Here is a 16,253-nt window from a genome sequence, read left to right on the forward strand (position 1 = left end):
TGAAGCACCCTGTAACTGATCGAACAAATTGTCTATTCGAGGTAACGGATACTTATTCTTTTGTTCAATTCACGATAATCAATACACATACGCATTGACCCATCTTTCTTTTTAACAAATAATACCGGAGCACCCCACGGTGAAGAACTCGGTCGGATAAACCCACGATCTAATAACTCTTGAATCTGTGACATCATTTCACGGATTTCAGACGGCGCTAATCGGTATGGAGCTTTTGCAACTGGAGTTGTTCCAGGAACCAACTCAATCTTATATTCGACTTCCCTTACCGGCGGCAGACCTGGTAACTCATCTGGGAACACTTCGGGAAATTCTGATACTATCGGAATATCGGCCACTGTTTTCTTTTCTTTCTTCGCATCAATCACATATGCAAGAAATGATTCACAACCCTTTGCCATCAACTTTTTCGCTTTCATCATGGTTATCAACGGAAAATTATACCCGCCCCGCTCCCCTCGGGCCACAACACGGGTTCCATCGGTCGAACGAAAGGTAATCATTTTCCTATCACACTTAATATTAGCCCTAAGCGAGCTCAACCAATCCATTCCTAATACTACATCAAAGCTAGGAATAGGTAACACTAAACAAGTCACCGGGAAAGACTTCCCTTCGATCTCTATACAAACCCCAGACACATATGTTGTGACGGGTGTGGTCTTACCATCGGCTACTTCTACACTAACTGGCGTGGGTAACAAAGTAGCTGGTAAATTCAACTTAGCACAGAAATCTAGGGATATAAAACACCTATTGGCACCACAATCAAACAATACGCCAGCAGGTATTGAGTTGATTAGAAACATACCGGTGATCACTTCGTCGGTTGCCACAGCATTCTCAACCGACATCTGAAAAGCTCTAGCCTCTGCTGTTGGAGGGTTCTTCCTCTTTTGCCCACTCGAGGCAGTTGACCCTCCGGGTGATGCCGAACGCGCCCCTGACCCTGCCCCGGAACTACCAGTCTTCGACGGACAACTAACTGCACGATGCCCTGGTTTGTGACAACTCCAACACACACTATTCGGATACGGACATGCTGAAGACTCATGCCCAACAACACCACACTTTAAACATCTTCTTGTAGCCTCAGAACACTGACCACTATAAGAAGATCGACACGTGTGACACCAATTCCCTTTACCTGATCCTGACCCAGAACTACTCTGACCACTTTTACCCTTTGATTTAAACCCACTAGACTTCTTGGATTTAGATCCTGATTGACCAGATACTTGCCTACCTTGTTGTAGCACATTACCAAATATTCTATTTCTGGCGGCCTGAACATCACTTTCTACCATCTTAGCCATCACAACAGCTTGAGACAATGTTGTAGCTGTTCTAACAAAAGTTCAGTACTCTGGCAAAATGATATTAACAAAATGCTGGATACGAGAAGCTTCATCTGACACCCATTGTTGTACAAACCTCAGTTTATCCATATACTTCTCTACTACCTCATCGATCATCATTTGAGGTGTCATCTTCATTTCAAGAAACTCAGTCTTGATTCGATTCATATCAAATAGATTACAATACTGTTCACACACCTTCTCATGAAACTGCTCCCATGTGATCATACTCACTTGCTCTTTCGTTATACTGGAAATCAAAGAATCCCACCAAATCATAGCCCTACCTTTCAACAGTCGACTAGCATATGTTACTTTCAGATCAGGTTCACGCTGGCATGCTTCAAATACCCTTTCAATTTCTCGCAACCAATTGAGAGTTACAGTCGGATCAGTACTTCCAGAACACTCGGAGGGTTTGCAATCACGGAAGTTCTTATAAGTACACCTTTTAGGTGGTTGCATGTAAGGTTGATGAAACATTTGCATTTGGTATGGGTTCATCATCATGGGATTTTGTTAAGTAAAAGTGTTTTGCGGTGGCATATAGTATTGGTTAGGTATTTGATTCTGAAACAGGTTCTGGTGCACATTAGGTATCGTTTGGGATTGCGCGGTTGGGAATCCAGGTGGTGTATCATCATTTCCCGAATACCTCGCCAATTCAAGCTCATTAATTTTATCTTCAGCCTCTTTTAGCTTGCTTTCTAACTGAAGAATGTAACTATTCTGATCATCATCAGACTCAACACCCTCTTCTGGTGCTCTGAATGTTTCGGGGTTGGATGGGCCAGTTGCGTTTCTATCAGCCATACATGTGCTACAAAACAGCTCACACAAAAGCTTAGTGGATATCAGTTAGTTCAATCGCAACTAACACACACATATATCATATGTTCACTTAGCCCCCACTCCCACACACATGTTTGACTTGCCTCAGGGTTTGGGAACAAAATACGCGCACGTACTTGCTGCCAAACCATGCTCTGATACCAACTTGTAACACCGACCATTTTATTTTATTTTTTTATAAAACACAGCGGAAGACTTTATTAACAAACACACTATAAGTCACGTCATTACATTAATCTGAGTAATTACGTTTAAGTTTACACAACGGTGTTACGTTATTACAAAACATGATTTAAACAATAGTCCACATCAGAATCGGGTTGTCAAACATGTCTTTTGCAACAGCACTCATCCCAACTAGCAGTACCTAAACCTGCAAGGGGAGAATATGTGGAGGATTAGCGCACCGCTAAGTGAATGGAATCTATCTAACAGATATAGCTTAAGCCACACTCAAGCTATATACTAACAACAACACTTGCTAACTACCAACTAGCATACAATAAGACAATACGAGGATCGGCGGCTTGTACGAGCACACGACTCCCAGTTGATCGGGCCTGACTCTATCGATAGTCCCTGCTACTCAATTCACAGTATAATTATCCAGATGCAGGGGATGCATCGTTCACACTATACTCCACAATAAGTAGCCTATGGACCCAACCTCCCCTAGGCAACGGTTGACCTCATACGGACTCTAACCTCTCCTAGGCACAGTCTCAAGTCCCCAGTCTCCCTAGGTCCGACTGGTGCCATTCACACAGTGTACACATAATTCACATACAACATCAGGCATACTATATTATTCTAACATGGCAATATCTACACTATGCATGATAAAAGAGTTAACCACAGTAGCATGATATGCTACTTAAACTATATCCGGAGATAGACCCACTCACGGAATACCAGCAACTAGCTCAGATAATCTATCACTGGGAGGCTTCCTTATCCTTAGCACCTGAACATAAGGCAAATCAAGTTAGTTTCTGTCCGTTAACACAGTACAGAAAATCTGTCACAAAAAGCGCCACAAAAAGGTCTACTTAACACTTATGCATTTTCAGAATTTACATCCTGAACATCATAAACACACACGGACAGCATAACAGCTATAATTCAACACTTAGTAAAAATTTCACTGTCTAAGACCATCGGTCGATGGTCCCATCCATCGGCCGATCGTCAACACAACGTCGATCGATTGTCTCCCCCAATCGGTCGATCGTCATAATTACATCCGCTGGTCATAAGTCTTACACCATCGGTCGATGGTCTTGTCCACCGGCCGATGACCCTCACCATCCGTCGATGCTCAACGACCATCGGCCGAAGGTAGTTCATCAGCTGCAACAGCAGCAAAGTGACGGGTTTCAACCCAAAATCACTAAATCTCGACTTTGGACACGTTTTTTACCTCAAAACTGGTTACATCTTTTACACTAAACATTCAAAAACATAAACCCACAACTTTTATGCACAAACAACAACAAATTGAACCAATTTGGACATCAAATCCCACTTTCATAAAACTTGACTTAAATACCCATTTTGACACTGATTTGATCACGAAATCAAATAAACTTTACCTTGTTAGAATCACAATGACACAAGGAACGTTTTGACACCAAAATCAAGCTTCAATTCGAGATCAAATGATTTAGGATTGAGATGAAGATGGTGAAGTTTGGTAAAGAGAGAGAGAGAGAGAGAGAAAGGAAAGATCAGGAAACTTCAAGAAAGGAGCTGGTCACCAGCTTATGTTTGTGTTAAAACACAATACCCCATCACACACGGATATTTACCAGTTATCTGATATCTTTCGCACAAGATTAGGTAACCCAAACGAGGTCCAATTAAAATAAATAAACCTGTTCTGGGACCCTTGTCACAAACTGGTCACAACACAAATATAATAAAATACTAATAAAATATTTAAAATAAAAGCACTAAGACTAAGCACAAACCCTAAGGGCAAAATAGGCAACTTACAACTAGCCGGGTTTCAGTCTGTTACAGAAACGAAAGGACTTAAAACATACGTATATACATATACACCACACTACCCCATCTTGCTCAACAATCGTCGTACATCGCTTGCTTGACACGATTTGAACCCGTAACAATGGTAGCTAATCATTGTTACGCGAGCACGTCGCATTAACTTGCTAGTACAACGTCTATCTCGCTTGATGATTGCTAACACAACACAAAACAATTAGCGCAAGGTTAGTTTACATAAACCTAAGCACTAATCAACTCCCGGTCCGACCCGTCTCCTACAAGTCCCGCATTAAACGCATACACATTAAAGTCTAAGTCTAGGCACCTATCTCAAGTCGCCTAAATCCCTTAGACCATGCTCTGATACCACTTGTAACAACCCGGCTTCATAAATCCAAAAACACCCTAATTTTTTTTTCTGGGACAGTACATCTGGACGGCGTCCAGATTCCTGGACGGCGTCCAGTACTGAAGACTTGGACGGCGTCCAAACAATTGGGACGGCATCCCAATGAACTGTCAGGTTCTGATCTCGGGTTGCAAATTACACGAGCGAAAATCCCGCTTCCCGAGACTTTTAAACGAAAACCTTTTCACGACATGTTATAATAAGTAAAACTAAGAGATTTTCATCATCAAAATGAGTTTTACAACACCGGGCCCACAATGTCCCGTTTTACGAAATTCGTTCAAAATACAAGTTTCGACCATCATAGTTTAAGTTCCAAACGACACCTAGAGCACGGTGTTTGGGGTTAAACTACCCAATCTCGGTCAAACTTCAAAAGCTAAATACCCAAAAGCATCCCCTATCAAAACAAGCGGGAGACCACTAATCCAACCGAATACCTTTGCCTTTGTCCACGCCGGAGCCTAAAAAGGTAAACAACGAGAGGGTAAGCTAACGCTTAGTGAATGCAATAGTTATACACATACATATACAATAAACCTACTTGCAATCACTTACACACATATCGCATACATGCTAGCAACACAATTAGCTTATAATCTCAAATACAAAGCTATTAACCTCCAATATCGCAAGCTAGCACAACAATAGCATATATATATATAATCCGAACAATATAATACGCTACACTACAACACAATAACCATGGTTAACCATTCGTATAAGGAATGGTACTCAAATTTCCCATCGATGTTCATAACAACCATTAGAGTACTTAACACATCGTACACTAATCCCACGGGTGGCATCTTAACACGTCGATGCTTCACCCCGGGTGGCGTCTTAACACATCGACAATTCACCCGTGATAGTTCTTGGAGTGGCATCTTAACACATCGATACTTCACTCCGAGTGGTGTCTTAACACGTTGACACTTCACTCTTCATATTGATTGGGGTGGCATCTTAACACGTCGATACTTCACCCCGGATGGCGTCTTAACACATCGACACTTCATCCTCTACTTTCTTGGAGTGGCATCTTAGCACATCGATACTTCACTCCGGGTGGCGTCTTAACACATCGACACTTCACCTCGGATGGCGTCTTAACACATCGACACTTTACCCATCATATTAATTTGAGTGGTGTCTTAGCACATCGAAACTTCACTCGTCACGTGAAATGTGGTGTCTTAGCACATTGACACTTCACATCTCACGCTACAACAAATAAATACATTATATATCTGCGCATATAATTATTCCACTCACCTTAGAGCCTTTTGTGAAAGATAACCGAGCTTGCAACTTCAATGTAACGTACCTATTACATTTAGCACATAATCATTCACAACTCAAGTTGGTCAACCAACTCATTCAACATTCTAGAGTCTTTTTGACCCAAGGTGCAATTCCGACTCATTTGCACACTTAACCCTAATAATGGGTCAACTTCACCAAAACCCTATCTCTAGTCATTTATGGTCCTAATACCCATATAATCACAAGGTTATCGCATTTTCATACTAGCAAGACAATTTAGGTCATCAAAGACCCGTTTTACCCATTTCGAGGTTTACACACCTATTTGGGTCATCACATACCCAAATAACACCCAATTACATAACATCTAGGTGTACTAGTAGTTAACTAACCAATTTAAGACTCATAAACTCATTTAGCATTTCAAAACCCTAGGTTAGTCTTCTTTGAGTCCTCATGACCCAAACTTACCCAAAAACCCTCAAATTATTAATAAATGGGTTTTATGTTCATCTATAACCCAAACCCTAACCCTTAAACAATTAAGACTAGGAAATCAAGGTTAAGACTTACCACTACCATTGAAATGTAGCTAGTGAGGAGATGAACAACCTTAATACTCGAGCTCTAACCCGAGACAAGCTTCTTCCTCTTCGATTTGAGCTTTCTCACACAAGAATCACTCTCTCTCTCTCTAGAATTTAAGTGGAAGAGGTGTGGTAGTTGAAAGTGGAGTGAATGAGGCTCCACCAACTGATCTTGTGGTCTTAGCTTCGTTCAACAAGTGAAAAGACCAAAATACCCATTTAAATATCTAAAATAAGTCAGCTGGCCCGCCAGACCATTTGGACGGCGTCCAAAGAGTCTGGATGGCGTCCAGCCCTTCACACTGGGACAGCGTCCCATCCTTCTGGACGGCGTCCCAAACAACTGGGGAAAACTGGTTCTTACAGAATTCATTTCTTATAACATTTTCTTGCTTCTTTTTTCTCCTTTTTCGTTCCTTTATTTTTTTCCGGAGCATTAACTGTTTTCTAAAATGTTCATAACAGACCGTTAACCGATCAAAACCATACTGCAGCGAATCGCGAGTTTTTTATTCTAGTTTATAACAATAGTAATAACTAGAAAGAGTTCGACCGCGCGTTGCAGCGGTTGCATTTGGATACACGTTGCTTCATACCTGTTTGTAGTATCAGACGATATTTATGTAAAAAAATGCCTACGTGTATGTTTACTACTTATTAAATACATACATAATGTTGTACATTTGAAAAATTATGAAAACACGATATTTTTGACACCATGATGCATTATAGTGTTTTCTTTAACTCTCTCAAAAAAACAAAGATACCTAATGGCATGCGTGTTGCGGTGGAACATTTAAACGTCTTTTATGAAACTAATATTGAGTGAGAATTGAGAAAAAATTGCGAACAAAAAGAAAAAAAAAAGGCAAGAGGACTCCAACCTAGGTATTTTCTCATACATACTTATGAACTTACCACTTCCTCTAGTCATCCACTTAATGTAAAAATATTTCATTAGATTGATAAAAAAAAAAAAAAATATACAAACAATTTTTTTGAATAATTTAGTGAAAGAAAGAAAATATGAGTTAATTTAAAAAAAGTGAGAAAATAATTTAAATTAAAATTGATAAAGAAAAAGGAAATTATAGAATATAGTGTGAAAGCAATCTTAAAACTACAATCTTAAATAATTAAAACTACAAAATCCTAGGTGCTATTAGTGTAAATGTAAATGTAAATGTAAATGTAAATGTAAATGTAAATAAATAAATAAATAAATAAGTTTAAACTCCATTAACATTAAATAATAGTCAAGAAAGCATAAAGCTTATATTAAGAATGGTAAAAAAAATTTAAAAACTTGAAATTAAGACAATGAGTTTTAAACTCACAATATTATGCATCATTCATAGGTAAACAAGTATGTCGCTCTAACTTATTTCACCTATTTCTAAATATTTTTTTCAAGTGCGTGTAGACATTGTCATTTGTTGTATTATTGATCTACAAATTCTAATGTTTTTCTTAACTTTGATAGTGTTGATATCTGATTTACTTCTTTACTAAGTAACTCTAATGTTCTTTTATAAATTGTTATGAATGTTTTTCCTTAAATATATAATATTAGCAATATTACAATTATACACGATCACACTTATTTACTTTATAGTTGTTGATATTAATGGAGTATAAACATACCATTCCTATTAAGATTATACCAATGAAATATGCAAATATTAGAATGAAAATTAAACACATGTGCGACGCACGTGACTTACCCACTAGTCATACATAAAAGTCTAAGTTAATTGTATTAAATATAATTGGTTTGAGACAAGAAATAACATTCAACTTATTAAGATCATATCACTCGGTTACAATATCTAGATGATGTTGGACATTAAATTCAAGTAGAAGTCCATCCCATCTTAACAACCACCTGAAGTGTTAGAGGTGACAAAAAATGGCCCCAATTTTCTCTCTACCTTTCAAACCCACGTACCCCAACTCCATCTCACTCAAAAATAACTACTCAAAAACTCATCAACCCAACTCTTTTAATCCAAAAAACACACGTTTAACATACAAAAATCCACCATTTTTTTGGGCAATCTCTCTAGGTTCACTAATCCTTCCACCATTCGTAACATCTTTTATGAGTTTGGTACGGTTACGTGTATTTCATGGAAAAAGGCACGATCATATGCCTTCGTGAAATTCAAAACTATTCAAGAGGCAACCGAAGCAATGAACTCGATGAACGGTAAGATTATTAACGGGATGACTCTTACAGTCGGGTATGCTAAAAAGGATTTCACTTTTCATTCTTTCACCAAAAATCAAACCCCTCTTCACCACCAAAAACATCCTGCTAAACCTCCCACTCCTCATATCAGTTTATCCTTCAACGAAGAAACCTGTAAACGTATAAATCTAACTGCTCTTATCATAGATAAGAACCCTTTTTCCGCCTTAAAACTGTTCAATTGGTTGAAAAGCCACTCTATCGTTATAAAATCAATTTCAGCATGGGGTCTTTTCGGCTATATCGTTCAATGTTCCGATGAGGAAAGCTTCAAGAGGATGACGATGGGTCCGACTTTGAGTGAGATAGAAGTTCTCGAGGTTATTCCGATGTGTAAAAGAAGGAACAAGTTCTCTAGAATTGCAAAGGTGGTGATCTCAGGCATTTCATTCGATTGTTGTTCACACAACTGTACGATCGAAGTTGCTCAAAGTTTTGGGAGAGTTCTACACGTCAACCCTAACTCACTCAAACTCAAACGTTCAGATGTCGTGTTCGCATTGATCGAAATCTTCAACCCTGGACCCATCGCTAAAATGATCTCTACAAACGTGGCTAATATTAAGAACTGTAGCGTGTGGGTTGAGGAGATCAATTATGATGAGGAGATAGAGATCGTTAATGACGATGCCATCGTCGAATACAACTTAGCTTTACAGAAAGCCATTAAAGCTGCGGAGGAGCTACAGTTTTCCGGTGAAAAAATGTCTCCGATGCCAGACGGTGGGATTGCTAGCACGAATGTCGAAACAGAAGAAGGAGAGATAAATACTTCCGTTGGAATTTTGAATTACCACTCTCCTCCAAAATTAAGTACATTTGGTACTGTGCATAACTCCATCAAGAAGGTAACAAAAGCTGTAAAGTCTCAAAAAGTGATGGGGCATGGTACTAAGTTAATTGCAGATGAGATTAAAAAGACTTTGTTTAAGTCTTGTGATAAAGAACCAATCGACAAAAAGGATAATACAAGCAATGTTCGTTCTTCAGTTGACCTCACTATGTCCCAAAATACCCCTTTTAACCTTAACTAAAAAGACTATCCTACCCTTGAGGATATACCTCCAAAAAACTCTCCAATTGTTAATCTTTCAAACTCCAAGTCTCCTGTAAAGCAACAAACTTTCAAAACGGATACAACTTTTGCAGCTAAGGTTATTGAAAATACCACTCCTCTTTTTAATTCAAATGAATCATGTTTAGGTACTTCTGCCTGTAAGAATTCGTGCAAAGAAATCAAAGAGAGATGTACCCCTTCAAAAGTTAGCAAAGAAATATTTTTACAACCAAAAGTCACAAACAAAAATGGTGGTCACAAAAAAGGGAGTAAATGGATTGACGAAGTGCCCAATATTTCTGACATCTTTAACAGTAAGAGTGAAATAGCTCATGTAGTTGGGCAAAATGTAGGTGGTTGTTCATCGTTCGGGGCAAAAAAATCATCCATAAAGAAGAATTGTACAATTTTGGGGTTTTTATGGAGAACATGACGGATGACTACACTCCCATCAAATCCTCAAAGCAATGAGGATCGCCCCGTGGAGCATACGCGGTCTAGGTAACAAATCAAGAGGGCGTATGGCGGGGTCATTAGTTGGTCGTTTTCAATCTCATTTTTAGCAATCCAAAAAGCCATGGTCAAGGAAGTAAGTCTTCCTGTGTTAAATGAAATATGGTAACATTATGCGTTTGATTATATTCAAGTAGAAGCAAGCGGAAGATCGGGCGGTCTTCCTTCTATATGGAAAACGGATATTTTTCTCTTATTATGTCATGGTAGAGGAAACATTAGATAGCAACCATCATGAGGTATCATCCTCAACGTTTAAAATTTGAGATCTTTCCGTGGTAAAGTTAGCCACCTTAACCGAATTAATGTTAAACATAAATTCAAGGTTCTTTCATACTGTTTCTTGAATCAAACAACAATCTTCCTTTATTGCGGGTTGAATATCAATGACATATGGGAGGAGGATCCCTCGTTAGTGAAAGAATTTGCAATCAAACATTTTGAAGCCCTTTTTTTTAAGCATGTTGCCTCGTTTATTCCTTCTGTTAATAACTTCGATTGGGCCTTACTGTCTTTGGGCCAGATTTCAGCCCACGAACATTCCAACTTGGAGGCTTTGCCATGTTTCCTTAAGTCTTGACCATTTGTTGTAATTTTTCATGTTTGTTTCTTGGTTGTAATCTTTGTAATCTTCGTTTCTTTGTACTTTTGTCGATAATCTTCATTGTTTCGATGAAGTTATCGTGATTAATAAAATTTCTCTCTTCACCGTTAAAAAAAATAAAAAGTTTTTTTTATTCGAAGATGCCAAATTTTTTTCTCTTATGTATATGACGTAATCGATTAACTTTTTGACTGTTCTAATTCTTTTTTCTTGTCAACTTAATGTATACTAGTTTAATACCCGCGAATTCGCGGGCTTATTTATGAAATTTCATGTAAATACCCGCGAATTTGCGAATTTATGTATGAAAATTTGATGTAATGAAACTTATATTCTTACATATAACATATTTGTCACATATAAATATAATCTCAATGCGAAATCTAAAACATAACTTATGAATAAAATTTAGATGGCGTAAACAGTTATATATATATATATATATATATATATATATATATATATATATATATATATATATATATATATATATATATATATATATATATATATATTTATCTAAACACATCCATCTAAAACTATATAAATTCACTAATATTAAAGAAATGTAGTTTATCCTTATGCTCCAACGGTAGTGTGTTTTGATATTTGTTGAAATGGATACGACTGCAAATCATTAAGTTGTGTTTATGCTCTTGATTTAGCCAATGTTGTATTGAATAAAGTGTCGAGGAAGTAGATCAACAACAAAAGCATGACTCAAAAAATGAATACGTTTCATGGGAGACTTGGCCAATTGTTGAATATCATTCTTTTCTAAAGCGTTGTAAGACCTGAACTTCGACCACTTGTTTTGTTTTCAAGAATCGTCAAAAATCAAACTTGAACTTTGACCTCAAGGAAAACCTACAAGCAATGACATGAGTTACTTAAATGTATACAAATCAAACTACGATGGAAAGAAATTGAACATATAAATAGTTGTCGATTAGAAATCGATATGAATTGTTCAATCGATGATACTTTGTTAAATAGAAATCGATATGAACCCCTTAACCAAGTACATTTTTCATATGAAGAGATTAAATAAACATAGACTACAAGGTATACTACATAACAGAGTGCTTAAATAAATATTAAGTCGATTCAAGATTATTACTGAAAGGACCCGTCCTAATCCACCTGGACGAAGTCATCCACATTTGGTCCCATTGCGATGATCGGCTCCAAGTAATGTCCTTATATTGAGCAAATGCACAGCGGAAGACTTAATTCGTACCTGAGAATAAACATGCTTTAAAGTGTTAACCAAAAGGTTGGTGAGTTCATAGGTTTATCATAACAATCATTTCAATATGTTAATAGACCACAAGATTTCATAATCATAAACATAATACGCTCGCAAGTGTATGTAAAGCATTCTAAGTGGTTGAGCACTTGGTAACCATACTTAACATTTAATCAACGTCGCATATTCCCTTTATTATGAAATCTCACTACACCGTACCAAGTGTAGTCACCAAAACGAAGTACTGTGCAACCGTTGAATACTGGTCGTCCAGTTCGGTTGGGGTTGTCAGGCCCGATAGATCTATCAACAGGATTCGCGTTTACAATACCCATGTAATTAGTAGTTACCAAGCTACAGGGAAATATGTCAGGGGTACAACTCAACGTAGAATATATTTTTAAGTACTTGTGTCTATTTTGTAAACATTTATAAAAGCAGCGCATGTATTCTCAGCCCAAAAATATATATTGCAAAAGCAATTAAAAAGGGAGCAAATGAAACTCACTTTTGCCTTGAAGGTATTTAATTCGACTTGGTCTCCGATAGATATCACGAACCTAACCATATATATAATATATCAACATATTTTCTTTTTAAGTAATCGTTACATATATATATATATACTTTTAATACTTTTAATATTTTCTTAATCCGTAGTTAGCAGTCCGATGTTAGTGGTCCACAATTAGTTGCTTAAATAAAATAAATAAAGACCCCATCGTATTCGTATTGATCAGAATTAATCTCGACCCATGGTACCATGTTGTCAAATGACGTGTTGCGTACATAAAGTACCGTGTTGTCAAATGACGTGTTGCGTACAATCATGAGGTCTTATGATTAATCTTCTCGTGTTGTTTACGGGTGGTCCTGAAATATATAAAATCAAATCATAAGTAATTATATATAAAATATCATATTAATTAGAAAAGATTTGATTAATTTACTTTTTCTCCAAATATTTTCGTAGCTAAACTAGCTTCGGATACCCAATCTTGTTTTAGTCGTAGTTTCTTCATAACAACTCCGTTTTTGTTGGTTCAACTTGCCACTTCCTTGGATCGAGTCAAATTTTAAGAATATGAACTGAAAATACCTTAGTTTGTATTCGAAATCATAGGTTATAGGTCAAACTTTGGTGAAACTTATGAAAGTGATCATTTTCCATCATAAAAACAACATTTAATGATCATTTTTCTAAAAATACTTATACTTTGAGTTAAACCATGAAATTTTTATGTGTTAAAATATTCATAAGAAATATCATTTTTCCAGAACATGAACTTCCAATTCAAAGTTCAAGATGGTTTTTAATTATCCAACCCAAAACAGCCCCCGGTACTCCGACGACGTAGATTCAGTTTTTAAGATGTTCTTTGTAAAACCAAGTTATATCTTGTTAGATTAGCATATCATTATGATATATTACAGGTCTTGAAGTGTTTTAAAAGTCAAGTTAGAAGGATCTATTTAGTTTGCGAACAAGTTTGAAATCATTCAAACTATGTTCTTGTTGTTAAAATTTTATACCACAAAATAAGATAGTTATATGAATATGAATTGAATAAGATTATGAACAAGGTTACTACCTCAAGTTATTTGGACAAAGTTACTGCAAAAGATAAGAAATAATCTTGGAATCAAAGAGTGGTGGAGTTAGATCAAAAGGTTGGAAGTAAACTTCTTCAAATGGGTGGTTATTTTGATATGTTCTTGAAAGAGTTTTCTTATGGTGTTTAAGGCTTGTAATTGAAGCTAAATGATGGGGAAAATGCTTGGAGATGATCAAGTATGAAGTTAGGAGTATTTTGAGAGAGAAATGAGGGTGTAGGTATGAGAAAATGGAGTGAAGAAATGATGTTCATTTATAAAAACGTTTTTAGTTTATAAAGAAAGAAAAGGATTCATAATTTTGTTTTCTTACTAATAATTCATACTACTTGACAAATCCTAGTTACCTCATATCTAGGGTAGTAATAATGTTGATTAGGATGTTGATTTGATGTGTATATACCAATAGTAAATATGTATAGAAGCTGGGTATGATACGGGTACATATACCCTAGATATACGTATAGAAATCTTGAGGAAACGGAACGAGAATTCAAATATAGCTATCTTTTGTGAATATACTTATATTGTTTTATGTATTTAAGTCCTTAAAAAGTGATTAAATACATTATATATACGATACATGTATAAGCATTATAGATTATAAGTATATATATCAAAGAATGTTACGTATAGTTATCGTTTTGAAAACTTAAGTTAGTAGTTTCAAAATATACTTATAACTCATTGTCATTAGTACACAATGAGATGTTAAACCATCCTTAGATCATGTTAAATATATATATAAATACATATATATACACAAACGTATAATTATCGTATGTTATATAGTTCGTGATATCATCGGTCATTTAAGGGATTTAAGGAAATCAGGATCTTCTTTGATTATATGCTCAAATTTTTGATGATCACCAAATCTGGTTTATATGCAGGGCAGAATGTTAAAAACGTAAAAGGATGAAAACAATTTTAATCAGTATAATTCTCAGTATCCATTCAATTTAATACATCATGATCAATACACATGTTAAAAGGTAAATCATTAAAATGAAAACATATATCGAATTACGTAAATTTTTTAATCATCATTATTGATTTAGTCATCATAAGTTGAGTTAATCTCCAAATAACAGAGCAGACCAAAATCAAAATCAGAATGAACAACATCACATCAGTTAGGGAAAAATTCATCAGTAATTCATGAACACCATCACATCAGTTAGGGCAAAAAAAAGACTATAGCATAATTAATCAGATTATTTGATTAGCATATTAATACAAACATTCAACGTAATTGAAATAGAATGTGATTACCTGTGGATATAAAATTTATTTTGAATCTTTAAACGATTTTATTCATGTAAGATGCTTGACTGTAGGGGATTGGTTAAAGGAAATTAATGGATCGAGAATATTTGGTTCAGTCTTCATCTTGATTTCGTATTTCTGATGGTTGGCTATATTAACTGTTGTTCAATTGAAATCTAAATCAAGAAATATGTTGTTGTTTTTGATCTTGCGGTTTGGATAGGTTAACGAATGATCGACGATCAAATTTGACTATGGAATTTTTATTTTCTAGAGAGAAATCAGGGTTTGAAAGAGGGGCAGATAATGGATACTGAAAGTGTATGAATTTGAATTGTGTTGGTGTGTGTGTGTTATTTTTTGTTTTGGACAGTATTTAAGTTTAGGGTATTTTTGGGTTTTTACAACTTGATTAGCTAATGAACTTTATTTGTTAGCTAATTGCTTAATTGGATGGTCAAGATTGATTTTCTTGCATGATCCTACGGTGATAAAGGTGTTAGATTTTTTAATGAGGAAAGATAATGCTGCTCTTTTAATAGATAAAAGAGATTGTTAGTGATAATCGAACATAAAACCCTTTTTAAAAATTAACAATAAAACACTATTCAATTTCTATGGAAAGTAATTTACACTTCTCCTTTCTAAAATAATGTTGGGTTACTATTTTTATTTGTCCTAAAAAATTCTCTCTTATTTTAAATAACAATAAAAATCATTTAATTTTTAATTAAATCATTTTTATAATTAGAAATGTAACATTTAACATAGAAACAAATTTACCAATTATTACTCTTTATACTAAATCACCTTATTTAAAATAACTCATTAAATCAAGAGCGTAATAGACAACTCAAAAAAATATCTTAAACCCAGCAAAAATCAACTCAGACAATAATTATTATGTGTACACAGTTAAATAACTACTACGGAGTACATTTTAGTGCATTTTTTTAACATCATTTCGGGATCACTTATCGCTTTCTTCTTCAATCTCTCATTTGGATAGACGCATATTCCTCGCCATAACTGGACAATTCTCTTCTTTTTACGGGGCATACAGAGTCAGTTAAATGCACAAGTAGACCCTTTTGACCCTTTCGGAGAAAAGCGAGTTAGTTGGTACGGGCAGTAAATCCTAATTAGTAATCTAGGAAGAATATTCGTAAAACGTCATCCTTTTTAATCATTATCAT

The sequence above is a fragment of the Rutidosis leptorrhynchoides genome, chromosome 1 (assembly GCF_046630445.1).
Source record: "Rutidosis leptorrhynchoides isolate AG116_Rl617_1_P2 chromosome 1, CSIRO_AGI_Rlap_v1, whole genome shotgun sequence".
NCBI classification, from domain to species: Eukaryota; Viridiplantae; Streptophyta; class Magnoliopsida; order Asterales; family Asteraceae; genus Rutidosis; species Rutidosis leptorrhynchoides.